The 26088-nt window shown below is 52.3% G+C and overlaps 1 long non-coding RNA gene across 1 annotated transcript; it reads left to right on the forward strand.

The window, feature by feature from the left end:
- Positions 1 to 2395: 2395 nt before the first annotated feature.
- On the forward strand, positions 2396 to 26088 carry LOC121141575. The gene is made up of 2 exons (XR_005878544.1): positions 2396 to 2565; positions 25930 to 26088. It is a non-coding gene; the product is annotated as an uncharacterized LOC121141575 (long non-coding RNA).

The following is a 26088-nucleotide window of genomic DNA, read 5'->3' on the forward strand; positions in this document are numbered from 1 at the left end:
TGAGACGGGGTCTTTCTATGAAGCTCAAGCTAGCCTGGCACTTGTACAGCCCAAGCTGGCATCGAACTCACAGCCGTCCTCCTGCCTCCAGTCCTAAGTGCTAGAGTTGCAGGTGTGCCCCCATTGAGCCCAGAATGACCTTTCTTTTCACATGGAAGAAACAGGTGGGGGTCAGGGGGTGGGTCGGGTGAGGTGTCCTCTGGTCCTCTCTCCTAACCCTGCTCTGGAGCAGCAGCAGGTTTGACCCAGCCACATCTGCAGATCCATGGCCAGCCTCTTCTCTGCATTTTAGGAGAGCAGAGGAGAAGACTAGAATTTTGTGAAGGGCATGAAGGTCCCTTCCCCGTGTTTCCAACCATGAGACAAGCAGTTTGTTTCACAGGCTCCCACCATTCTCCCTGGCACCCTCAACAGAGGCCTAAGAGCACGAGTCTACCTCATCAGAAAATGGACCTCTGGAACGTTCTGCGATCGGGTGACTTCCCACAAAGGCTCAACTCCACAACGATGTCACCCTGGGGACCAAGCCGCTCACACATGGACGTCTGAGGGAGGGACACAGCATTCAAGCCTTAGCAGTCTGGGTGTGTAGCTCCGTGGCAGAAAGCGGGCCTCAATGTGGCAGATGTCCTTAGCTCTGTCCTCAAGCATGGAGAAGAGAAGGTTCCAGAACGAGGCAGAAGTGCTCGTTGCTTAATATTGTGATCTGAACTAAATGGCATCCGATTGCCACTTTCAGAAAAGTTGTTTGGAGACGGGGTCTTGCCACGTAGCCCTGACTGGCCTCGAGCTCTCGGAGACCTGCCCGCCTCTGCTTCCCCAGTGCTAAAACGGCTATTCTTACGCCATGCTGCTTTAGCCTCTGGATACACACGTGCATCTGAAACTCCATGGGACCTGGGCAAGGGCCCTGAGGGCGAGCCAGGGAGTTCTGAGGCGAGGGATAAAGCATGCCTTTCCTTCTTGATTTCGCTGGCTCGGCAGTAGAGGTTGGAGAGAAAACATCCCCGCACCCTAGCTGAGTCACCTTGGGAATTTGTCTGGACAGACTAAAACCCAGGTGACACAAGCTGAGTTTTCGCTTCTGACACCCACCCGTTGTCACCCCAGTGCCCAGGCCCTGCCACCCAGAAGTATGCCGCTAGTGACCCATGTACAGACGGTCTGTCAGGTCTGTCAGATCTGTCAGGGGGTGCTCCAGGAAGCCTTCTGCCCAGGCTCCCGCTGTGAGCCAACAGGTTTTGTCTGGCTCATTCCCCAGCAGGTAAAGTCTCTTAGGCTGGCTTTCCATGTGGCCCACGGAGGGAAAAGGGGGTTAACAGCGGCCTGCAGCCTTGGGCCTTCCAGGAGTAGCCGGTCCCCCCCTCCCCCGTTGTCCCCGGCTCACCTCGGAGCTCCCTGGCTGGCTTCATCCCACTTTGGGCTGGTGCTGAGGACCCCACTACTGCACCTGCCCTCACCATCAGCGTCCGGGAGGTAGTGCTGACAAGCCTGCTGTGCCTGCTCACTCTGTCCCTAGCCCCACTCTCCCCTGACTCTACCCTAGGCCCCTTCTACTCCCCAACCACTCCCTGACCTGGCTCTCTGCCCCCGGAGTCAGAGAGCAGCCAGAGACAGACCCCATTCCAGCCGTCTGACCTGGCTGTGCTGTGGCTTGGAAGGACCCCTTTAGAGTGGTGGCAGGGGGGCAGCGAGGGGACTCCCAGGACCTGGTGAGCTGATCGTCCTGTGCGTGTGTACTGCGTTGCAGGTGTGGGGTGGGGTGGGGCGGCTGGCTGGTTGAGCAGGATCCTGCAAGGGCGGTGGTGGCGCACGCCTTTAATCCCAGCACTCGGGAGGCAGAGGCAGGTGGATCTCTGTGAGTTCGAGACCAGCCTGGTCTACAAGAGATAGTTCCAGGACAGCCTCCAAAGCCACAGAGAAACCCTGTCTAGGGGGAGAGGGGGAAGTGGCTAAAATCACTCTTGATCCTTCCTCTTTGTCGGGGTCCCAGAAGCCCCCAGGAATCCTGAACCTGGAGTCTTTGCTCTTCTGAACCAGTTCCTTCCTCCACAATGCGCAGACTCAGCTTTTTTAAAGTTGCAAATCAAACCTCTGGCCTGGTCTGCACCAAGGACCAGGGAAGCAGTCTTATGAAGAAGTTTTGCAAGCCAAGGGGGCAACTGTCCCCCGTTCAGAGAAACCTCCGTTGGACAGAGTGGCTCTTGCCTGAGTCCTTGCGTTAGACATAGAAGAAAGCAGAGAGAGACCCCGCAATTAACGCCTCCCCCAGCTGGAGGAGCCTGGCTGGGTGTGTGCGGAGTCCGCCCCAACCCCCATCGCAGCCAAGGGGACCCCCCCTCACAAATAATCCTCCTGAAGAGAGAATAATTAATTCAAACAGACCCTCATCCATCCCAGGCTGGGCCCTTTGACAAGGCGGAGGCGGGAGGAGGAGGCTCGGGACCGAGAGGAGCTCAGAAGTCTGGCAGGCTAATCCAGGGCTCAGGGCGAGCTTGTTCCGGCCCTAATGAGACTCCCGGGCATCAGCCAGGCCTGCTTTGTCTCCGGCGGATGGGGAGGAGGGTGAGGCCAACTTTATTTCCGAATCTAGACTCACAGAGGTAGCATCGCACTTGAAGGGCACCCCATCTATCTGTGGCCCTCGCTGCATGAAATTGTATTGGCTCGCCGCTTGCTATCTGCCTGGGCGCAGCTGGGCCGTAAGTCATCGGCGATAACGTTCTTTATTATGCCGCCGTGTTTATGAACTGTGCCTGCAAGGGAGACGATAGAAATATGCAGCCGTATGCAAAGGCGGACGGGAGGGGGGAGGGGGAGCATATCCTAGTTGCTAGGGCAACCATGGGGCTATTTTGGGCATCGGATTTTTTTTTCCTGGTGATAAAAACCATTTTCTTGGGCTGGCCGGCCTGGCCTTTCCCCTCCCCCGTCCTGAGCTGAATATTTAGGAAAGGAGTGGCTTAATTTCTTAATTAAACATTATGCTACCCCCCCCACCTTCCCTTGCCTCCTTTCAAAATGGATGGAAAAATAGAAAGGTGTTGACGAGTGTTCTTGAGGAGAAGGGGAGCCTGTGCTCTGATGGAGAGGTGTGAATAATTCACTAATCTTTGCTGATCCCCGCCGCCTCCCCCACCACACCCCCCCTTCTACCTCCACCGACTTAACTGTGATAAACTCCCCCAGTTCTGGACCTGAACGCAATCTCAGAAGCTCCAGGTGTTTGTGAGCAAGGGGAATGCCAATGAGCTTGGAGAGGGAGGAGGCGCCTGGGAGGTGGCTGCGTCCTGGGCACAGCCGTCCCTGAGAAACAAAAGCCAGGGCAATGTTGGAAAGCCACCCTGCTCTGTCTCCATGCACAAAGTGGGGCAGGGTGTGTGTGGGGCGGGGGAGCCGGGGAGGCATTGATCTGCCCTGTTTGTCCAGCCGGGTGGGCTCCATGGCCAGCCCCAGCTGGGGGGGTGAGGCTGGTGGCCCCCTGACTCTGGGCCCACCTCCTGCCTATAGTTCAGAAGCTTTCCTTTCTGGTTCTCAAAGCAGGGTACCTGACTGGCAGCAGCCTGGGGACTTGGTGGCCGTGCAAAGTCAGGTGCCTTCTACACTCTGTGGGTCAGAAGCTGGAGCTGGGTTTGGCCATTCCGATGAGGTGCCTGAGGGCTGATGGTGTAGAAATCACATTGCCGGAACTTTCTATCTTCCTGCTTGTGCTATTACATTGGTGTCTCATAGTTGTGGGTGCTCAGGCAGTGAATGCAGCTGGGATTGAGCCTGTCCAGCCTTTGCCTGCTGCCCAGACGCCCGCCCCTGGAATGTTCTGGGTGGGGAGGCAAGGGAAGCCCAGGGGTACTGGGGTTCTTTGACTCAGTACCAGACTGAGGCCGAGGCTTGGGGGTGGGGGGTGGGTACCCAGCAGTCCCTTTTCCTTTCTGGTCCGTGTTCTGGGCCTATCTGTCTTGTTGACTGTGCCCAGATACTCCATCTGGGACAGGCAAGGGCTTGGTGCCCCAAGGATAGGGACAACCAGACACGTCCCCTTTTGTCCAGTGAGCTGTGATGTCAGGTCTAAAACCTTCACCTGGGTCTGGAAGTGTTCTGGAAAATTCTCTTAGTGTTAAAGTGTACCCCTCACTCGAGTGTCCCTTACCGTGTGGTTGGAATGGGATTGTCATCAAAGCACCCGCCCCACTTAAAGATATTTATTTATTTATGTGTGTCGGTTTTTTGCGGGCATGTTTGTAGGTACCTGCACCGCATGCATGCCTGGTTCCCAGGGAGGTCAAAAGAGAGGTCAGATCCCCTGGAACTGGAGTTACACGCAGTTGTCAGTCACCTTACGTGGGTGCTGGGGACTGAACCCGAGACCTCTGGAAAAGTAGCCAGTGCTCTTAACCACTGAGCCATCTCTCCAGCTCCCTCTGCTTTGTTTTTAAAACAGACTTTTAATTGCACATTATCCAAGGAATATGTATTAATATATATAAAACCCCCCAGAAACTATAGGAATGTATAGAAGAGCAAATTATCAGTGCCCCCCAAATGAATGGCGATCTCTTTGCTGCCTTGAAGTCACATCGTATCTTGTCACCCTCCCCCCACACACATACTGGAATCCTCTCCCTTGGTTAGTTCTCAGCATATATCTGTTTTCCTTTAGTGGCTGCCTGCAAATTTTACAGTGTGGATGTATCGCAGTGAAGCGTTCTCTGTGTGAATAAATTATTTTCGGTGTCTGTCTCGGGCTGTGCAAGTGGCAGCTTGTGATTTCAATACCAGCTGAAGCTGGGGCTTGGAGCCCCTTTGTCTCGGATGCCTGGTACCAGAGCCAAGGCTGATGTGAGGAGAAGTCTGTCAGTCAGCGCTGACTGAAGCGAGCTTCCGCAGTGACATTTGGGGGTAACAGACCAAACACCCCTCCTGCCCTGGGACAGCTGGTAGCGTTTGGCATCTTGGGCAGTGGGGGATGGAGTAGGAATGAAGCAAAGCCTTCTGGGAATGCAGTGAGCTGGAGCTGTCCGGGGAGCAGGCTGTGCTTCCGCTATGATTGTCCAAGCCAGTCCGGGGGGGTTGCTCCGAGAGCTGCCTTTTGCTTTGGGGGATCTGCAGGCTGTGTCCTCTCTGCTGCCACAGAGGGAACCAGGGCCAGTGTGGAGTCCCGGGTGACAGTCTGCTCTGTTTCTTTCTATTTTGAGTCCATATACTCGTGCAATATAAAGGAAATCACAATGTCCCCCCCCCCCGGTGACACGCCACCTGCTCAATTGCCTTTACCGACTTCCTCCTTTCTTTTTAAGGAAAGATTTTACTTTTATGCTTAGTTTATGTGTGTACATGTCCGTGTGTACATGCATGCAGATGTCCTGAGTGGCGAGAAGAGGGTGAAGAGGGTGTCAGACACCCTGGGGCTGGAGTTACGGGTGTTTGGGAGCCGCCCGAGGTAGGTGCTGGGAACCCAGCTTGGGTCTTCTGCAAGTCCTCTTTAGCTGGTGAACCGTCCCTGGGTGCAGCGCTGCACGGTAACTCTTGACATGCAGGTAGCTGGCGTTGGTTCCTGGGAGGAGTCCTCTTGAGGGGGGATTTAGTGATTCCCTCCACCCAGGTCTCCCTGCTTTATGACCCCGCCCCCAGGGACTCGTGCTGTTGTAAAAGACAGACCTAACTCATGGAGAGAGAGGGGCAGAGGTCATGTTACAAAGGGACTTTGCCAGTGGAGGGGCGTCCTTCAAAATTCATGTCTTCTGGCTACCAGGCACTTAGAAGGGAAAACAACAGCATTAAACCCCACTGGAGGAGACTGGAGAGATGGCTCAGAGGTTAAGAGCACTGGCTGCTCCTGCAGGGGTCCTGAGTTCAATTCCCAGCAACCACATGGTGGCTCACAACCACCTGTAATGAGATCTGGTGCCCTCTTCTGGCCTGCAGGCATACATACAGGCAGAATACTGTGTACTTGATAAATAAATAAATCTTAAAAAAACAAAACAAGCTGGGCGTTGGTGGCGCACGCCTTTAATCCCAGCACTTGGGAGGCAGAGGCAGGCGGATCTCTGTGAGTTCGAGACCATCCTGGACTACCAAGCGAGTTCCAGGACAGCCTCCGAAGCCACAGAGAAACCCTGTCTCGAAAAACCAAAAAAAAAAAAAAAAAAAAAACAGAACAAAACAAAACTCACTGGACTCAGCAGTGGTAGGGCACGTCATAAGTCCCAGCCCTTGGGAGCAAGAGACAGGAAGATCTGACGTTCATTCTTGGCTATATTTGGAGTTGTAGGCCAGGCTGGGCTAGATACCCTGTACCAGAAACAAACATAAAAATTCAATGGGCTGCAGAGATGGCTCAGAGGTTAAGAGCACTGGCTGCTCTTCCAGAGGACCTGAGTTCAATTCCCAGCAAACACATGGTGGCTCACAACCATCTGTAATGCGATCTGATGCCCTCTTCTGGCCTGCAGGCAGACATGCAGACAGAACACTGTGCACTTAATAATACATTAAAAAAATAAAAAAATAAAGAAACAAGCATAAAAATTTAAAGAGGAAGGCAGGCACAGTGGGCAGCTACAGCATGGAAATGAATGAAAAGCATCTTAGGGTTTCTGTTGCTGTGATTAAACACCATGACCAAAGAAAGCTGGGGAGGAAAGGGCTTAGCTGGCTCATACTTCCACATCACAGCCCATCCCTGAGGGAAGTCAGCACAGGAACTCAAACAGGGCAGGATCCTGGAGGCAGGAGCTGATGTCGAGGCCGTGGAGGGTGCTGCTCACTGGCTTGCTCAGCCTGCTTGTTTTTATAGAAGCCAGGACCACCAACCCAGGGATAGCACCACCCACTATGGGCTGGGCTTTCTCTGATCAATCACTAATTAAGAAAATGCACTACAGTGTAATTTGTTGTCTTCCCCGTCAGCCGCCTGGGCCCTGCCACAGTTGCCGTCCCTAAACAACACACAGGACACTATTAATTATGAAGCTGTTGGCTGTTTGCTTGTTTCTTACTGGCTAGCTCTGACTTAAATATTTAACCCATTATTGTTAATCTAAGTATTTCTCTTACCGGAGAAAGGGGTCTGGACCTCTTACTCCTCTGGCAGGCTACATTGTCTCCCTGTGTCTCTCTTTCCCAGAATCCTCCTCGACTTCTAGTCTTACCTACCTTGCTTCCCTACTGGCCAACAGTGCTTTATTCAAACCAATCAGACACATTTTTACAGAGTGACATCTCCCAATACTACAGCTAGATTTTTTTTTTAAGAGGCAGGGTAGCTTTGTAGACCAAGCTGGTTTTGAACTCACATAGATCTGCCCGCCTCCGCCTCCCGAGTGCTAGGATAAAGGCGTGCACCACCACCGACCGACTACTGCTGGATCTTATAGACGCATTTTTTCTCGATTGAATTTCCCTCCTCTCAGATGACTCTGGCTTGTATCAAGCTGACATAAAACTAACCAGGACAAACAAGGTGGTGAGGGGAACCCTTGAGTTGAAGCAAGTATTTCCCAACACATTTCCGATAAAAGGTTAAGATGCTTAATATATAAAGTAGCCTATAACTTAATAACAATAAAACGGGTAGCCCAATAGAAAAATGTACAGGAGTCGGGAATGGTGGTGCCCACTTGAAATCCCAACATTCAGGAGCCTGAGACAGGGGATCACAAGGTCAACAGACAGGAATCTGACTGGGCTAACATAGTAGGACCTATCAGACAGAACGAAAGAAAACTCAAATAAAGGGCTCGAATAGACATCCCCCCCTCCCCCGAAAGCACAGAGGATGGCCAATGCAGACATGAAAAGATGTTCACTGAGCAAGACTCAGAGTGACAGGAGCTGTCACCTTCCTCGTGAGTTTCATAAAAATACAACGACCTTATGACACAACGAGCTCACTTCTGAGTGTGTATCCGAAAGACCCCCCAGCCAGGATCTTGGGGGAACCGCTGCAATGCCTCATTGTGACCAGTTCTGTGTGTGGAAGCAACTGACTGCCCATGGGCCGTGCTTGGGTAGACAGAACATTTCATACCTGTGGTGGAGTAAGGGGTATGCTTGGGTAGACAGAGCAGGTGCATGCCTGTGATGGAATAAGGGATATTCTTGGGTAGACAGAGCATTTCATACCTGTGGTGGAGTAAGGGGTGTGCTTGGGTAGACAGAGCATTTCATACCTGTGATGGAATAAGGGATATTCTTGGGTAGACAGTGGAGGCATTATCACCAACAAAGTTCACACTGAGGAGCTACAAAAGAAAATACTCCCCCCCAAAATGATTTTTCTTATGTTTTGAATGAGTTCACGATTTCATGGTGTGCTGAATGCAGGCACAGGCTCAATATGCCTGCTCTTACAACCTTCCATTTTCCTCCAAACAGAGTTCTGACCCCAGCTGCTGACCCAGAAGATGAAATGAAAAGATAGATAGACTGGAAAGTTCATTCTGGCTTAATCCAGGTGGAATTTCATCAGAGCTCCTGGAGAGTTGGACAACAGAGCGATGGGGAGGGGGCTGAGGACGGAGAGAGCCGTGAGGGGGCTGGGAGCTGGAGGGAGGAGGCTGGGGGGAGGGGGGCGCTTCCCCAGGTGGGCAGACCCCGTAGAGTGGTGGAGAGGGGTCTGCTCCCAGTGCTTCCTGTGACCCAGCCTTAGGATGAAGGGCAGGACCTCCTGTCTTCATTCTTCAGGAAGTGATTAGCCCGACAGACCTGTAGTCCTCTGGAGGAGCGCAAACACGCTACCCGGCAGCGGATGCAATTACCCATTCACTCTTTTATTAGCGGGGGTAAGAGGCTGAGGCGGGCTGGGCCCGCTCCTGCATTTCAAAGCTTACTCACACACCCGCATCCCTGATATTAAACACAATGAGACTTTTTTGAATTCAATTAAGCATTTGCCTACTGTGACTCTTTATTCATCGCAAATTGTCTCAGTAAATAATCTTCATCAAAAGTCAGAACCAATCCCCATTAGTTGTTTAGATTAATTAATGGGTCCCCCCGGAGCCACCCAAATGAATTCAATTTGAACGTCAACAACTTGCGGTGGAGTTTCCCAGGCCAGCATTAAGACAATATCAAACCTGCAATAAGTCACATTTAAAATGTTAATTCAGGGAAGCTTTCCATTTACTGTATTTAATTAAATCTTTAAATAAACGGCTCGGGCTCAAGACCAGATGGTTCTGCACTTTCATTGTAGAGTGGAGCCTCGAAGTCACCGAGGGAAGTATATTGGAGGCGTAGCATAGATAAGCAGGATATATGGAGCAATAAAATCTAATCTGGTTTCCAGTGGGGAGATTCGGTGTATGTACACAACCCGGACTCAAATTGTAAGTTAATTACATTAACCCCGGTGTACTGGGGGAGCTGAGCAGCTCGAGATGAAATTAGTCTTTTTCCTACCCTAAGACTCTTTTCAACTTCACTATATTAATTTTTAGCCAAATACTTACTCATAAGGAAAATTGAAGTTAATGTAACCAAAGATAAAGGAACGCAGCCTTAATATTCTGAAGGGATTATGGAGGCCCGAGGAAACGCGCTGTGCAAATGTCACCGGCTTGGAGTGGATTTATGCTGTGGGGTAAGGGGAGCGATAAAGATGCCAAAGAGACCCTGCCTTGCCCATCGCCCCGCCCTGCCCATCGCCCCGCCCCGCCCATCGCCCCGCCCCGCCCATCGCTCCGGCCCTGCCTGGTTCTTAAAGGATCTAAAGAAGAAAATGCAGCCTTTGGACCCACACAGTCCTCGAGAGGACCACAGAAGTGCTGGGGAGCGACCCGGGTCCCAGAAGAAGTCAGAGCTTTGTGTCTGACATAAGACAGGCCACGAGCCAGTTTACCCGTGGATTGCTTCCCCTGACTCTTGGGACCCCCAAGAACTGTGAATTTTCAGAACTCAGCCACTTAATCACCCTGATTTAAAACAAAAACAAAAACAAAAAAACACCTGCCATTCAGGCTTTGAGGGAAGAGGCTGGCCACTTATTTATCAGCCCCCTTTATGGGGTACCCAGAAGAATGTTTTGTTCCTTAATGACCTACACACCAAGCCTGCATCTACCAGAGGTGCCAGGACTGACAATACCTGGCTCTGGACTTTCTTTGCGTGTGCACATGTCAGAGCGCGGCCTCCAGTGTCACACTGTCACGCCCCCACCTTGTCTTTTGAGGCAGAGTCTCTCACTGAACTTGGAACTCACTAATTCATCTCGGAAGACTGGCCAGTGGGTCCCACCTCTACCTCCCCAGTGCTAGGATTACAGGCGCTCGCTGGTCACCATACCTGGCCTTTAACATGGTTCTGGGATCGGACTCAGGGTCTCAATGCTCATGCGGAAAGCACTTCAACTGAGCCCACCCCTGGCCCCCCAATCTCCTCTTTCAAACAGACAGCCAAGAACGTGCATCACTGTTTTGCCGGCGTGTGTGTGAACAGAAAGGAGTGTTAGATCTCCTGGATCTGGAGTTACAGTGTGAGCTGCCATGTGGGTGCTGGGAATCAAACCCTAATCCTCTGGAAGACCAGCAGGCACTTAACTGAAAGGCGTCTCTCCAGCCACTCACGCCTCTTACTCAGAGCTGTGTTGGTCAAGGCCCCCTGAGTGAGCAGGCTGACCTGTGAGAACCCCCAGCACACCAGGGAACCTGAGGTTTGAGGATGTCTCCTGTGGGTGACGGCTGCCGCTCTCTTCCCTCTCATAGTGCTTTTCTGTCCAGCTCAGACCCAGCAGGAGAGAGAAATAATTTTGACCTTTCAGCTAGGGCCATACCCGACTTCTGGCCCGGCTCCATCCAGCTCCATCCGGCTCCATCAGGCTCCATCCAGCTCCATCCAGCTCTTGCAGAGAGAATCAAGCAGGGAATGTGGTTGATGCTTTCGGCACTGGGCTGCCCTGGTGACCCAGCCAGGGGAAGGCGACTTCTCCTAGGAGGCTTGGGCGCAGTGCCTCTCTCAACCCTTTATTTGGGGGACTCCGAGATTATCTCACTCAGTAGTCACTTTGGCGCACTGCTCCTGGCGCGGTGCTCCCGGCGCGGTGCTCCCAGAGAATGGCGAGGGGTGGCGCTGGTCACTCACTGACTACTTCTCTGACCCTGTTGTCCCACCGTAAACAGCATCTGCTACTGTGCCTGGCTTTAATGGAACTTTCAAACATTCTGCCCCCAGCCCAGCACACCCGTTTTGTTTTGCTGTTGAAGATGACGGTGCCTGAACACAGCACTCTAGAAGTTGGCTGGGAATAAGACCAGTGGGGAGAATGCCTGCCTGCTTTTCAGAGGAGGCTGACTGAGGTCTGGACCTGCCTGGGGTCTTGTTCTGGAGAGCTCAGGCTAACAACACAAGAGTTCCTTGCACTCTGCAGATGATGGGACACAGACATCTGGTCCAATCTGTCCCATGCTCTGGGACTCGGTGGTGGCCCTGGTCAGCTTCAGGGATGACTTAGAGCATGCCCTGCTTCTGCAGAGCTGTGCTCTTATCTTCTCAGTCATCTAGCTGGGCACTTCCGGCCCAGGGCCTCTGCTGGGGCTTGTAGCCCCTCCACATCAGACTGAGTCCCGGCAGAGGAGGCTCCTTCTCTGCCATGGGGGTGAAGGCACCGGACCACAGCCTGCTTGGCTCCTGATTCCTGGACTCACTCTGGCCCTGTGACTGGCATGTGACTGTGGTTATCTGGGACAAGCAGTGGTTCCAAGGCCAAGGGGATGTTCTGAGAGCCTGTCCCTCCTGGATACATCTGGAAAGTATCAGCAGAGAGACAGAGAGAGAACTCCGCGTAATGCGAACCAGCTCCATATCCGCTATGGAGAAACCTTTTATGGAGGCCAAGTTCTTCTGTCCTTAAGGGACTTAGGCTCCTTCCCAAGTTGCCAGTTATTGAGCGAACCAGCCATGCTGGGGGAGGGGTCAGCGAAGTTGAAAGTGCACCAGGGGATCGCTAGTTCCCAGGAATATAGCTGAGCATCCTGTGCTAAGCATGCATATGTGCCAGGTGAGCAGGTCCGCAGGGGTCTCTGCGGGAGGACGCTGGGTAGTGGGCAGAGGCCATGGAGGTCAAGGTAGACCTGTGCCAGCTCAGAGGCAGAGAAAGCAGGAAGGAGTCCACTTCCATCCCTGCTCCACACTGCTCACCCCTGTAAGGGCATGGTTAAGGCTGACCCCGCACAAGAAGGGGCCCAGGGGCACCAGGCAGCATTCTTCTGGGGATGGGGAAGCGGGCAGCCTTCCTGGCCCACAGAGGTTAACTGGGGATGAGTCTTCACTTCCTAGGACTCCAGCTGATCACTCCTGGTCCACACAGGGTGCAGCCCAGCTCTGTCTGAGAGTGGGCTTACGAAACGGTCACACAGAGGCCCCTCTTGGGGCCACACCTTAGAGCCCAATGGCTGTGACCATAAGAAAGTCCATGCTCTCCAATTGCCTATTCCTCTGTACCCTTGGCCCTGTACTTCTCTCTTTTCTTTCCTGAATCAGGCAGTCTGCTGGCGGAGATCCTCCTGTCCGGCTTCATTTGTTCGGGGAAGGCTCATAGACCCGTGCCGCCTCAGTCCCATTCGGGTGGACGCAGATACGCCTGAGCCCTGCTGCATTTGTCCCCAGCAGGAAGCATGTTCCCTATCTGCTGCAGCCTCGCTGGCTGTCCTGGGGTGCTTCCTCCTCCACTCCTATCCTGCTGTGCCCTCCAAGAGCAAACCCCAAGAAGGCAGAGCCAGATCCGGCAGACAGCTCTGGCTTGAGCAGCTCACAATAGACTGTTGTAGGGGGAGGGAAGTGCGCGACCCTCTTTTCTCTCTCTCAGAGAAGAAGGACCTCAACAGGGTGTGACTTGGGTTCATCCAACAGCGCAGAGAGTGAGAAGTGGGGGTTGGGAGCCTAAGTTACAGAGTGAGCCGCTGTCTCAAATAAGACAAAAGAAAGCAAAACAAAACAAAAAAACCGAAAAGACAAAAAAGACCCCCAAACCAAAAAGACGAAAGCAAAAACAAAAGAAAAAGACAACTAAAGACAGTGATAAGTTAATTTTCTCCAGGGTGCAGAGGGTGGAACCCAGAGCAGGACTCATGGCCCAGGCAAATCTCTGCTCCTGAGTTGTGTCCCGAGCCTCCAACTTCTTGCTTTAGAGACTAGTGAGAGGTTGCCTGCTTTGTCGTTAGTGACAGGCCGGCGGTGCACTCAGCTGTTCTGGGGTGCACTCAGCTGTCCTGGGGTGCACTCAGCTGTCTTCCCCCGACTCCCCAGTGTGGCACTGTGGGATGGATGGATGTCCTCGGCTCTGTTGAGTTTAATGATGAAGCCAGGTTAAATAGTGTGTTTCCTCAACCCCGTGGATTCACCTTCACCTTCAGTGTCCTCTTGAGGGGCGGCCCTGAGGAATTGGTACCAGGTGGTGCCATAAATGTGTCTGGAGGGAAACCGAGGCTGTCTTCTTTGGAGCCAGCACACCGGGGGACTCAATGCAAGTCCTTCATTTGCCAGCTGTGAGATCTCAGCCTTCAACTCCTCTCCGGGGTCTTGATGAGGCAGCGGCCATCTTACACGGCTTCTAGCAAGCAGAGTAGGGTGGAAGAGATGGGGGAATTTAGTGGGGGCTGGGCAGGTGCCAGCATCCTCCAGGCGACACTGGATACTGATCGACTTTAGTGATTGGTTCTCAGAACCCCATGGAGAATGGAGAGACGCTGGAGGAGCTAGAGCATAGAATACCTACCCAGATGGTGGTACCAAGGTCCCTAATATCATAGGAGACCCATGGGGGTGACCGAGAGCAGGCGTGTGCTGAAACCGTGGGGGCACCCGTACCCCTTATCATCCGGGTGTGGCTGTTCCTCACTTCAGGCAAGAGTGACATCTGTGAGGGGAAGGTCTTCTTGACATATGGGTCGCCTCACTCTGGTCACCTGTTCCTCCTTTGACTAATGACCGACCTGACATCTTGCAGCAGGTGACCTTGCTGCTTCTGGTGATGCAAATATCCTTCAATGTCAGACATAATAAGTGTCGCTATGAGATGAACAAGCAGAGCTTAAGTTGAGTGCAGATTAATGGGGTTTTAATATTCCTAATTTAATCAGTCCTTTCTGTCGCACTGTAGGCAACATGATGTAGCAGCTAATTATTTTTTTTAAAGCTGTGATGGGGATCTTCCCTAATCAATTTCATATTTAATGTGAATGAAGGGAGGGTAGTGATAAATGGGAGAATAAATCTTACTAAACAGACACAGGAGAGATCAGTTGAAAAGACGGCAAGATGATTTTTTTTTAAATTTTCTCCTTCTATAGCAAATTCCCCAGAGACAGGATGGGCACTTACCGCCAGATTGTCTCATTCTGGAAAGACAAAGTAAAGTTCTAGGGCATGTGTTAGATGGGGAGTGTGCAGCAATGGTGACCCAGGGAAAGTGTACTGCAGCAGGCATTTGTGTCTGCTACAAGGTATACTCCTGAGCATCCTGTATCCTACACCCGCTACAATGTACATTAGCATGTATTCCTGTGAACTCGGGTTCATAACTCCTGCCTAGATTCCCTGTATCCTAAAGGAACCTAAGAGGCAGATATTGATAAGGGGCTGGCAAGATGCTTCAGTGGTTAACAGCACGCACCGGTCTTGTACAGTACCTAAGTTCTGTTAGCAACACTCACATCAGGCCCCTCACACCACCTGTAATTCCAGTTTCAGGGTGATGGACGCCCTCTTCTGGTCTCTGAAGGCATTGCACTTGTGTGCATATACAACTCCCCCCAACAAATACACACACATGAAATTGAAAAAGAAAAATGGATTTGTTCACACTTTTACCAAGCTGGGGGGGGGAGGGCACAAAAGACTCCCAGTTTCTCTCTGCCTTCTCTACAGCAGGGTTACAATTTTAAAGAGAAGGGTGGGGCTTAGTGATGGACAGGCCCAGAAAGAGTGCCTTTAGTGACAGCAGACCCAGGAGGGGCGTGGTTTATTGATGGACAGGGTCAGACTCGGCTTAGCTGTATTTAGACCTAGAGGAGGTGTGTGTTAGTGGTGGAACAGGACCACAGGGGGCGTGGCTTAGTGATGGACACCCCTAGCAGGTCTTGGCCATGCGAAGACCATGGATTCCTCGATGGATACTGGGAAGGTGCTGGAGTGTACCTGGAGTTTCTGTCCTGCCTGGTCCCACCTCCCTTCAGCCCCAAATAAACACACTGATGCTATCTTAATTAGAAACTGTTTGGCCGACAGCTTAGGCTTCTTACTGGCTAGCTCTCTCTTATTAGCCCATAACTATTAATCTATGTACTTCTACATGGCCTTATCTTACCAGAGAGCACCTGGTGCATCCTATCTTCCCAGTCACTACATGGTGTCTGTCTCCTCTCCCCAGAATTCTCCTCATCTGATAGCCCCACTTATACTTCCTGCCTGGCTACTGACCAATCAGTGTTTTATTCATCAACCAATAAGAGAAACATATATACAGAAGGATGTCCCCCCCCCATCCCTGGAGGGTAATGGATGTAGAATGACAGCTACTTTTGAGTCACAATGCTGACTTCGTGGCTGGGGATGGTATCTCAGTGGTAGAGTACCTGCCTGAAACATACCAAGCGTTGAGTTCCCATCTCCAGCACCAGTTTGTTTAAAAATGTCTTTTCATTGTTTTGTTTTTCCAGACAAGGTCTGTCTGTGTAACCTTGGCTGTCCTGGAACTCACTCTGTAGATCAGGCTGGTGTCGGACTCAGAGATCCACCTGCCTCTGCCTCCCATTGCTGTGATTAAAGTCATATGCCACCATTGCCCAGCCCCCCAAAAATTTGTAAAGGATTAAAAAAATTATTATTGTGCATGTGTACGATTGCATGTGAACATATGCACAGGCATGTGGATGCTTGGGAGAGCCAAAGGAGGGTGTTGGATCCCCTGGAGCTGGAGTTAAAGGAGGTTGTAAATTGACCAGTGTGGGTTCTGGGAACAGGCTTCCCAAAAGGCTCTGGTGGTGGCTTCATTGGGTACTGGAGGAAGAGAAGGCAGGGGTTGGGGGGGATGGGGTCCTGTAGTGATAACTTGCTTACACTCTAACAAATAAAGCTTGCCTGAAGATCAGAGGAGGGTGGAGCTAGCCACTAGTTAATCATAGAGGTTTGGAGGTCTGTACAGACAGACAGGAAGTGATAAGGCTGGGCAGAGAGAGGAAATGATAAGGCAGGAGGACACAGGAGCTCAGTCTCTTTTTAGCTGGGAAGTTAGCAAGGTTAGCTGGCTGTGTCTGCTTCTCTCTGGTCTTTCAGCATTTACCCCAATAGCTGACTCAGGGCTTTTATTATTATTATTATTTTTTTTTTGGTTTTACGAGACAGGGTTTCTCTGTTTTAGAGGCTGTCGGTCCAGCCTGGCCTCGAACTCACAGAGATCTGCCTGCCTCTACCTCCCGAGTGGTGGGATTAAAGGCGTGTGCCACCAACGCCCGGCGCTCAGGGCTTTTATTATTAAGATCTATTAGAACTCATGCTACAGGGTCCTGGGTGATGTCTCAGAGGTAGTGGGGACAGCCTCTGTTCTCAGTGGGTGTGGGATCTTGGAAACACAGGGGACCTGCAGGAAAGTCCAGGGCTTTGGCCAGAGCCATTGGGAGGCTGGCACTGCTGCTCATGAGATGGGACACTTTTTATTTTGTTTTGTTTTTCGAGACATGGTTTCCCTGTGTAGCTTTGGAATCAGTCCTGGAACTTACTCTGTAGACCAGGCTGGTCTGGAACTCACAGAGATCCTCCTGAGTACCGGAACTAAAGGCGTGCACCACCACCACCTGGCTTGAGAGAAGAGACACTTTCAACAGGAGGGAAAGAAGCCAGGCCATGAGTAAGGGAGAGAGGCTGAGATGTGGGACTGCCCCATCCATTGTAGGGAGAGTCACATCGGCTCAGCTCATCACAGCTATTAATTAAAGCAATGTCTCTCTCCCTTGTGTGGTCAGCTCTCCTCACTCAGGGTTCTTCAGTCTCTCCCCCCCCGAACTTCCCAATGCAACAGAGGCCCAATGAAGTCCAAGCTCAGTGGGGTGCTGAGGCCCCCATTTCTGCTCCTTCACCGAGAGCGGTGTCTTAGTTAGGATTTTATTGCTGTGAATAGATGCCTTGCCCATAGGTACTCTTAAAACGAAAAGCATTTAATTGGGGCTGGCTTACAGTTTCAGAAGTTTAGTTCATTTATCATCATGGCGGGGAGCTTGGCAGTGTGCAGGTAGACACGGCCCTGGAGAAGGAACAGATTGGCAGAGTGGCAGGTGGCAGGGAGGGAGGGAGGGAGGGAGGGAGGGAGGGAGGGAGGGAGGGAGAGAGAGAGAGAGAGAGAGAGACACACACACACACACACACACACACACACACACACACACACACACACACACACGCACGTACTGGACCTGGCTGGAGCTTCTTAAATCTTAAAGTCCACCAACACTTCCTCCAACAAGGCCACCTGTCCGAACCCTGTCGAGTAATGCCACTCCCTATGAGCCTGGGGGGCAATTTTCATTCAAACCGCCACAACCAGCGAAGGAAGAGCTCCAAATCACTCTGAGCTGCTCTTCCGTCTGAATCTGAATTATACACAAACACAGTCCCGTCTACGGGATTGCCCTAAGGTCCCCGGCCCCTCAGTGAATACTGAAGAATCTTGCAAATGGAGAAGACACAGTCTTTGAAACCAAATCTGCCTCTAGGAAAACCAAGAGCCTGGGAATGTTCTACAGCCAAGAGCTCTGCCCCCGCCCCCATGTTTTCTTGCTTCTTCTAAAGGTCTGTGCCCTGTGTTGTCCCCAACAGTCACATGGGGGTGTAGGGTACCCCCATTCTTCCCCTGAAGGCTTTCTGAGTCTGACTGCCAGCTAGCTGTACCAAGCCTTTTTGCTTTTGCTATGGGGTTGCAGGGTGCCCGGTATTTTCCCCTGAACACTTTTCTCCCTTGGTTCTGAAACCATTTCAGCTCTGAAGAAATTGAACCCATGTGTGTTTTGAGTCACCGCCTAATTCCTCATGAGACTATTTTGTGAGTGCATCTGAATTTCAAAAGGCTGTTGTAGCGGCTTCCTGCCCTAGGACGCCAGTCAGGGAGGCTGAGAGCCTACTTGGCCAGCTTTGGGAAGGACTAGTGAGGAACCTACCACCCAAGAGGCACGTCCACAAGACAGTGTATTCACCAGATCATGTTCTCATAAACCTCAACCAGAGAACAAGGCCCCTCTGGGTCACGCCTGGTTTCCAGGCAGTGGACAATGGGCGTTCTGAGGTCTTGAGTTCAGTCTGAGATTCTCACTTCCCAGAACTTGGCCATTCCTAGAAATCAATGGACAGATATTGTAGGGTCCAAAGGGACCTCTTCTGGTGATGCTAGGGACCTTGGTGTCTCATGGACACAGTTCTGATGTCCCAGCACCTTCCTATTGGACCCTTATCAAGGGAGGAATTCATCTTCACAAATGACCAAAGGCGTCCTGAGCTTCCTCTCCGGCAGATCCCGGCCTTAGTTTCTCCACCAGGGAGATGGAGATGGCTCCGACTCCAGGGTGACTGAGACAGTTTCTTGCTGCTCCCAGGCCTTGGGTAAGCAGGTGTCTGCCTCTGGCCAGTGCTGTCTGCTCCCTCTCCCTGAGCCCATCCCTCTGCCTCGATCGCTCGTGTGGGACAGCAGGTGACAAGCTTTGGTGTTAGCTGGCAGTGAAGAGCATTGGAAGGTTACAAAGTCTGGAAGGGAGATGATGGCAGAATTTCCAGGGCAGGTGTTAGAAATGCTTGGGTGAATACGTGGGTGTGCCTCAGTGACTGATTTTGGGGTTTGGGCATTTTCCCCACAGGCTGACTGCAATAAGAATGCATTTTTTTTTCTTGTCAAGCGCCATGTTAATGGAGAGGAGACATAGTGGGCGCTTCTTTTCACAGTGGGCTGTCCTTTGTCTAATGGTCATCGAGTCTCAGCTTGACAGACTCACTGTTACGTGGGCGTGGCCTGGGGGTATCTGCAACTTCTCAGAGTGTTCTCTTTACATGCCACAGACTTGAAGGTCCTGGGGACTGCCAGTGCCGAGACCCTGATGTAGCTGTAGTCCCCAGGAAACCTTGTGGCTCTCCTTCCGGGGACGTTGGACTAGTTCTGTGTGCCAGGAATTCTGAAAGGGCCCAATGCAATAAAGTTCCAGCCTCGTCTCTGTGAAATTATTTTGAGGGAGGGGACCTGGTTTAATTATGCACATAGGGACTGTGTGAATATATCTGAGCCCTAGTCACTCAGTATATGTTTCAGAGTAATTGCTCCTTCCTGGTGGAGGAGGTGACCCAGGGGACCATGGCTAATTTGAATATCAAGTGCGATAAGGATGTAATTAGGAAGGGGATGTACGAAACCAGGCAATGCACTTCTAAGTCAGATAAGCTATGCCCATGGCTCTCTCCTGTTCTTTGCTTAGGAAGCACATGCCAGAGACTGCCGAGGACTCTCAGAGGGAAGTCACACGGTTGTCCTCAAGGCTGGGCTTCATGCCTGCACCTGTTCCAGAGGTGCCCTGTCCCAGCAGACCGGTGATCCTCAGTCCCCAGGCACTCATGCCCAGGAGCGAATCCATCCTGTGTGCTGGACCCCTCCGCAGGAGCAGGAGGGCCGAGTGTCTTCCTGGGCTTTGCCAGTTCTGTGGGCTTGAGGCCCTGAGCTGTTGATCCTGTTTATGCTTGGGCAGAGTCAGCCCAGAAGGGAAACCAGCAAGGGCGGGGGACACGGAGTGGCTCCTGAACACACAGTTTTCATGTGTGGGTCCAACCCTGGGACACATTCAGAGCCATCTAGTTGTATAAACCAGCCCTCTCTTCCTCGCTAACACCAGCGAGCTAAAGTGGACTTCCCTCCTTTGTCCCTAGGGGCTTCTCCTAGGGGCGGCTGTGTCGGGGCCTGTCACAGCTGTGTTCAGAGTTGGCAATGCCAGTGGGGGCCCCTGCATCTCCCCGTGCAGTCCCTTCCTGGGTTTGAACTCTCTCTAGGGACAGGCAACGCGTCCATGTGGGTGAAACTCCACTCTCCTTCAGGGCTCCAGGTCCCTCCCTGGCCTTTTGAGGCTTGTGGATAGCTGAGGATGTGTTGAGGGGTACTGGGCCACTAGGAGGCTGTGGCAGGGGACAGATGAGGTTTATAGCTAAACCCTGTGTGTGGCACTCTCTCCCGGGTGATTTCCTGACTCGGGGGGGGGGGGCGCTTCGGAAGCCACCACACCAGCCGGTCATGGTGACTGCTGGCTTGATGTCGGAGCTTCTGCAGCTACCACACCTGCTGGTCAGGGCGAATTGTGTCCTCTCCAACTGTGAGCCGGGAGAAATCCGTCCGACTTTAGGGTTTGCTTCTTTTGGGTATTTTGTCAAAGAGGCAAAAAAAAAAAAAAAAAAAAAAAGCAAGTTGTCTCAGCGTCACCCTCATTGTCTCTGTAAGGTCCTCACAGCCTGGAAACTTACTTTGAGGTAATTACACTTGGGGTGTTCAAGTGTGAGCCCCAAGGCAGAGAAGCAGGGAAGGCGACAGGGAGGCTTTCGCCTCACCGATGACCTGCAGCCCCCACCCATGCCCTCCCGCCAGGACCCCCCATAGCCTCCTGGAGTGCCCCGAGTCCAAGCTTCTCTTCAGCTCCTGTTTTGGGGTTCAGATGCCACCTCCCCTCAGTCCCCTCATGTCCCCTGGTTGCTTCTGCCTGCTCCTCCCCCACTGAGTCCTACGGTTGCTTCCTAGGGTCGTGTGTGTGTGTGTGTGTGTGTGGTGTGTGTGTGTATGTGTGTGGTGTGTGTGTGTGTGGTGTGTGTGTGGGAGTGTGTGGTGTGTGTGTGTGGTGTGTGTGTGTGGTGTGTGTGGTGTGTGTGTGTGGTGTGTGTGTGGGAGTGTGTGGTGTGTGTGTGTGGTGTGTGTGTGTGGTGTGTGTGGTGTGTGTGTGTGTGGTGTGTGTGGTGTGTGTGTGTGTGTGTGGGAGTGTGTGGTGTGTGTGCGCGCGCGCGCGCGCGTGTGTGTGTGTGTGTGTGTGTGTGTGTGTGTGTGTGTGTGTGTGGTTCCTCCTCCCTCCACTCTGCCCCCCACACCCCGCTCTGAGGCCCTCTAACTCCCTCAGCCGCAGGCATCCATCAAGGGCTGTCTTGGTCTCTCATCTCTCAGTGAGGTCGGGGGCAGGTAAGATTCATTCTCCAGCCGGTGTGATTTACTCCCCTCCCGGGAGCCCCGGCTCCTGCGGTCGCTCTGAGTTTCCGGTCTCCATTTGATTCTCCGTAGCAGCACCTCACCATGGTGATGAGGTCCCCTGGGCCAGCTCCCCTCCTGGCTCTGGTGACGTGGCTCTCCATCATCTCTCCTCTAGACCTTCACCCCTGCCTGGAATGCACCCTGAGCCCAGTTCCTCCTGGGTAGGGCTTTCGTGCCTGTGTCCCCACGCTGGGTGGCTTGGACGCGAATGCTGATATGGATGGCCTGGCCAGCAGCCGGCACTGTCTCTGAGCTGTCCACACAGTCCAGGCCAAGCCAGCTTCCCTCCTCGTCTGTGTCCCTCTTAGCACCATGGTCTGTGAAGCCCGCACACTGCAGGGAAGTTCACAGCCAGCATGCTCGGGTCACGCCAGGATTCCCAGACGGTGATGGCGGTCTATGAAATGCCTGGGACCTCCGCCACTGTGTGGCCACTCATTTTAACACCAGTTGGAGTCTTACGTCGTCGTGTTCCGGTCATTGCCTGGCTTTATTTGGCTTTATGGGCATAGGCGTATGAGTTTCCGTGAGTGCATGGCGCAAGTGTGGGAAGTACCCACAGACACTGGGGGAAGACGCACCGTCCCTTGGAGCTGGGGTCGCTGGCCCTCATGCTTGGGCGGCTCGTGCTCCTTACCCCCGAGCCAGCTCTCCAGTCCCACGTCATTTGGTGACGAGCGGCTCCGTGCCCATCACCTTCCACGTGCGTAGAAAATTACGGCCATCGCGAAGGATGTGAGTTTGTGTCTCACTTCAGCTGGGTTTCGAGTTTCCCTAGAGCTTCATGATTGGGGCTTCTAATAGCGCTGATTCACACTCCCCACCCCATGTACGTGTGTGCATGTGTATGTGTGTGTGTGCATGTGCACATATGGGTAGGTGCACATATGTGTATGGAGCCACACATGTCTGCATGTGCTTGCAAAGGCCTCAGGTCAACATCACATGTCTTTTCCTGATCATTCTTCATTTCATGTACGGAGTCAGGGTCTCTCCCTGAGCCTGGAGAGCTCTGATTTCGCTAGTGCATCTCTCTAGACAGCTTGCCTCTGGGTCTCTGATCTCCCGCGATGAGATTACAGGTGGGCCCCCAAGTTTACTCCACTTTTACACGGATTCTGGGGACTTGTGCAAAGAGTGCTTTCATGGTTGGGCCATCTCTCCAGCCCAGGGCCTTTACTCAACAAATGTATTTCTTTTTCCTTTTCTCTTTCTTCCTTTCTTTCTTTCTTTCTTTCTTTCTTTCTTTCTTTCTTTCTTTCTTCCTTCCTTCCTTTCTTCCTTTTTCCTTCCTTCTTTCTTCCTTTCTTTCCTTCCCTTCTCCTTCCTCCTCCTCCTCTTCCTTCTTTATGTTACAGGGTTTCTCTGTGTAGCCCTGGCTGTCCTGGAACTTGCTCTGTAGACCAGACTGGCCTCGAACTCAAAGACCCACAGCCTCTGCCTCCCCGGTTCAATATGTGTGTCTTAACGCCGCACATGTCTCTTTTGCTGTGTTTCCGTGCCCACACGTTTCGTATTTGTGTTGTACTTCAGTTCTAATTCAGCTCAACGCTTGTGATCTCCCTTGAGACATCATCTTCAGCCCACGGCTTATTTGGAAGTGTTGTTTTGTTTTCAAGCTTCTGGAGATCGCCTTGCTATCATCTGTCACTCACTCCCCATTTGATTCCATTCTGGTTGGCTGTGTGGCTGTTTAATTTCTGTTGTGCGACAAGGCACCCCGACTAAAGCAACTTAGGGAGATTTGTTTTACCTCGCAGTTGCAGGCCACAGTCCGTCCTTACAGGGACGTTACGGTGACAGTGAAACTGGTCACATCACATCCGCAGTCAAGGGCAGAGAGCAGTGATTTTGCGCAAGCCTGCATGCATTCACCTGGCTTTTTCCCACTCTCCTCTAGCTCAGGATTCCCTGCCGAGGGAATGGTGTCATCCACAGCGAGCAGGCCTCACTGCCCACGGCCCACCTGATCGGGGCAGTTCCTCACTGAGATGCCTCGGATGATTTTAGATCACGTCAAGCTGACAACTGAAACCATCATATTACGATTGCAGTTCTTTCACAGTTGCTGAGGTTTGCCTCAGAATCCTTGTTCAGTGTTCTTCAGGTTCTTAAGAAACGTGTGCCTGGGGCTGGAGAGATGGCTCAGCAGTTCAGATCCATTGCTGCTCTCCTAGAGGCCTGGAGTTTGGTTCCCAGAACCCATGTCAGGTCTCTCACAACCTCCTGTAATGCCAACTTCAGGAGATCTGATGCCCTCTTCTGGCTTCTGTGAGTATCTGTGCTCATGCACATATCCACCACAGACACACATACATAATTTAACATAATAAAATAAATATTTAAAAAAATATAAAGTTCAGTGTGCGAGGAAGACACCTGATGTGAATATTTGGCTTCCACATGCACGTGTCCACACTTGAACACACACACACACACACACACACACACACATGCACGCATGCACAGGACCTTTGGCATTAGATCCATCTGCTTGTGGAATCCAGGATGGCTTCTTCCCAAGATGCTCAACTTAACTCTGCAGCAAGAGCTATTTTTCCAGATCCTCTGAGTGGGTTCCATTCCCCACACCGTGTGGGAAGTTCTTATCCTGGGTGTGTCAACCCCTGCTCTACTCAACAGCACCCAGCCAGGGGACAAGTGGGGTGATCCAGGGGCTGGGCAAGCATGGGAGGCATTGTCACATCCTAGCAGCAGCAAAGGTGACAGTTCTGCAGGCGGAGAAGAGCAGGGCTGCCCCCTCGGAGGCAAAGAAGCTGCGGTTGGGGAACCTTGCTCCCCGAGAGCAAAGGACGCCTCCAGGGAGACTAGACATTCCCGGCAGCCCCAGGAAGACTGGACCCAGAGCAAGCTGGGCGTGGGGGCCCGCACTGGCTTCTGGAATCAAGGTGCTTTTGATTAGGGTGCCAGCTCTGAGCCAGACACCCCCAACTGTCCCTTCACTGCAGTTGTTCTCAATCTCATAGGTCCTTCCCTCCCGTGAGGGTCACAACGCTTTCATTTGTCACTGGATGCTGGGCTGATATTAAATCTCATCTTGCAATAGGCACCAATAAAATGCAGTCCCTCCTGGCAAAGATTTCCCTTAACTGGGGGGAGGGAATGCATAAGAAAAGGTTATGAATAAAGTATGGGGGTCCTGGGGTGTAGACTCAGTGGTAGGGTGCTTGCTTAGTATGTACAAGGTCCTGGGCATCCCTCAGCATCCCTCCCCACAAATGCAGGTAGGCTGCATGTTGAACGTGATGGACCAGAGCAAGTGGATGCCTCCTGAGGGTCTCAACATCAATAATCTTCCTTGGGAACCAACAAGAATTGGGACCAAGGAATTGGGGAGATAGCTCAGGCAAGCCAGGGGCCTAGGTATGAACCCTCAAATCCAGGTGCTATGTCCCTAGCTTATAATCCTAGTACCGGAGAGGGAAATACAGGCAGGCAGCTGGCAAGGGGCCAGTGAGAGCACCCAGGCCCGTGAGAGACCTTGTCTCAAAAAATAAGGTGGGAGCCGGGCGGTGGTGGCTCATGCCTTTAATCCCAGCACTCAGGAGGCAGAGGCAGGTGGATCTCTGTGAGTTCGAGGCCAGCATGGTCTACAGAGTGAGTTCCCGGACAGCCTCCAAAACAATACAGAGAAACCTTATCTCAAAAAACCAAAAATAAAATAAAAAATAAGGTGGGTATGGTAGTTTGGATATAATCAGCCTGCGTAAGTTTATAGGGAGTGGCACTATGAGGAGGTGTGGCTTTGTTGGAGTAGGTGTGGTCCTGCTGGAGGAAGTGTGTGGAGGAGGGCTTTGAAGTCTCTTTTGCTCAAGCTTCACTCAGTGTGGTAGACAGTCCATTTCCTGTTGCCTTCTGATCAAGATGTATCCCAGCACCTCAGTCAGGCTAAGCCCTCACCCCCTGCACATGTGGAGGTAGGTGTCTGCCTCCATCCGCCTCCCAGCATCCTTCCCTCTCCTGTGGGACGAGGGAGAGCTGTTTCCAGAGGCTGCCCCGGGAACCCCTTTTTCTTGAGGGCAGCTTGGGCATTCTTCTAATCATACTTCCCTTTGTTGATGCTTATTGTTCCTGATCTTGCTTCCTGCCTAGGGGGTGGGGCCTGGGCTACCTGGCAGGGCAACCCTCCTCAGTAACCATCGCCAGCAACTCACCCTCAAAGTACCGTGTGATAGATGGGAGAGCCCTGGCTGCCTATTGCTGCTCAGCCGTACAGGTTGCCATGGAGACAAGCCCATGTAGGCCTCCCCCCCCCATCACTATGCCAGTGACTTCTCAAGACTGCTTGGAAGCCCCGGGGTGCCCTTCTTGCAGGTGATGAACGGCGTGGAGAGGAGCTGGGAATGAGAGAGGGGTCAAAGATCAATGCAAACCACTGTGTGCTGTGGAAGTTGCATTCTGATGCCCTGAGGATTACATGCTTGGTTGGGTGAGGAGCATAGGGAATGTTCTGGGCCCCAGACTGTAGGTGCTACTTAGAGGAGTTGGGGGATAGAGGCTGTGGACCTGTTTTTGAACTTGTGAAGGTGGACTACGGTGTTGGGGCTTAACTGCTACTCTGGCTTCATCTGGGGGGCGGAATGTGAGCTGGGAGGGTCTCTGGAGGGCTCTTCCTGTGTGAAGGGATTAGGGTCGCCCTTGACGGAACCTGTATGCTGTTGCAGGTACAGGAAGCTGACAAAAGAAAGGATTGGTGATTCCGCCTGCCTGGACTCCCTCCCGGTTCTGCCACGCAGAATAGTCCCGAATCCAGGTGCCGGCAGCGCCCTCGGACTTTCCAGCCTCCAGAACCCTGTGCCAAATAAACTTCTGCTCTGTATGAA

The sequence above is a fragment of the Mesocricetus auratus genome, unplaced genomic scaffold, assembly GCF_017639785.1.
Source record: "Mesocricetus auratus isolate SY011 unplaced genomic scaffold, BCM_Maur_2.0 Super-Scaffold_100007, whole genome shotgun sequence".
Classification (NCBI taxonomy): domain Eukaryota; kingdom Metazoa; phylum Chordata; class Mammalia; order Rodentia; family Cricetidae; genus Mesocricetus; species Mesocricetus auratus.